The sequence below is a fragment of the Suncus etruscus genome, chromosome 10 (assembly GCF_024139225.1).
Source record: "Suncus etruscus isolate mSunEtr1 chromosome 10, mSunEtr1.pri.cur, whole genome shotgun sequence".
NCBI lineage: Eukaryota > Metazoa > Chordata > Mammalia > Eulipotyphla > Soricidae > Suncus > Suncus etruscus.
In genome coordinates, this window is record NC_064857.1 from 60,337,704 (window position 1) to 60,339,283 (window position 1,580).

The window sequence follows — 1,580 nt, forward strand, 5'->3', positions numbered from 1 at the left end:
TCTGGGTTCAATCCCCAATATCCTTTATGGTCCTCTGAGCATGCCAGGAGCAGTTTCTGAGAGCAGAGACAGGAATAACGCCTGAGCACTGCTGGGTGTGGCCCCAAAACCAAAAAGCAAAAAAAAGGACCAAATACAAACATGACCACACAAGCCTGGCCTCACGAAGAATTTAGGGTGAGGAACACAGGGCAAGGAGTATATTGAGCATAGTTTCAAAGTTCCTACCCATCTTGATGGTTGGTTCAAGACTTCTGGGCCCCGAGGTCCCTCCTGTCCCATACCCAAGTGATTCAGGCCACCTTGGCATCTCTGGGGCACATGCATAAATTATATGCAGGGAGCACCCTGGCACTTTGATTTGGTTTTGGGGTCACCTCTGGCAGTGCATCAAGGTTGCCCTTGTTGTGGTACTTGGAGGTGAGTTTGGGCAGTGCAGAGGATTGAATGGAGCCTCCTTTGGGCTAGTTTGGTCCCCAGTTTGGCCTCACTGCAGCCAAGGTTCGAGCACTGAGTCCAGGAGTGTCACCCAGGGACTCCTGTGAGCAATGAGAGAACTGGGGGGGGGGGGAAATGTTGTTGGGGGTTTGTTATGTTAAAGGGAGGAGACATTGTCTTTAAGGAAAATAAAACAGCTCAAAGGCATGAAAGTCTTAGTCCATGGTAGGGAGCTTGTCACAAAGAGCAGGGGAGTGCAGTGAGGGCAGAGAAGGAAGCACTGTAACAATGAGAGTTGGGGATGACTACTGTGGACAAGAGTTGGGTTCTCAAAAGAGTAAAAGTGATATGACATTTTTTTTTGGGGGGGGCACACTTGGCAAGGTTAACTCCTGGCCCTGTGCTCAGAAATGGCTGCTGGCAGGCTCAGGGGATATGGGATGCCAGGGATCAAACTGGGTCTGTCCCCGTCAGCTGCATGCAAGACAAACATCCTACCCCTGTGCTATTGCTCTGGCCCAGGAAAGTCCTATGCAGAATATCCCTTCAGTACAATATTGCAAACAATGATATCTAAAAGAGAGTGAGAGAGAGAGAGAGAGAGAGAGAGAGAGAGAGAGAGAGAGAGAGAAGAGAGAGAGAGAGAGAGAGATGGATGGATGGACAGACAGACAAACAGAGACAGACAGAGAAGACAGGGAGAGAGGAGAGAGAGAAGAGAGAGGGAGAGGAGAGACAGAGACAGACAGAGACAGAGAGATGTTTGCTACAGAGGCCGGCAGGGAAGAGGACAGCAGGGAGGGCAAGAGGGCAACTGGGGACACTGGTGGCAGGAAATGTGCACCAGTGAAGGGTGTTGGACATTGTATGACTGAAACTCAATCCTGAGCAACTTTGTAATTGTATATCACAGTGATTCAATTAAATTATAAAGAAAAGAAAAAAGAAATAACAGGGATTAGAGGGCCAAAAGGACACAAGTATATTGGAAGTTTTAAGGTTTGGTTTAAATCTAAATATCCAAATCACAGAATCAACAACACTAAAGTCATGAGACTCAAACTTTAACAATCAAACTAAAAATAGATCCCGTGAATTTTTTTTTTTTTTTTTGGTTTTTGGGCCACACCCAGCGTTGCTCA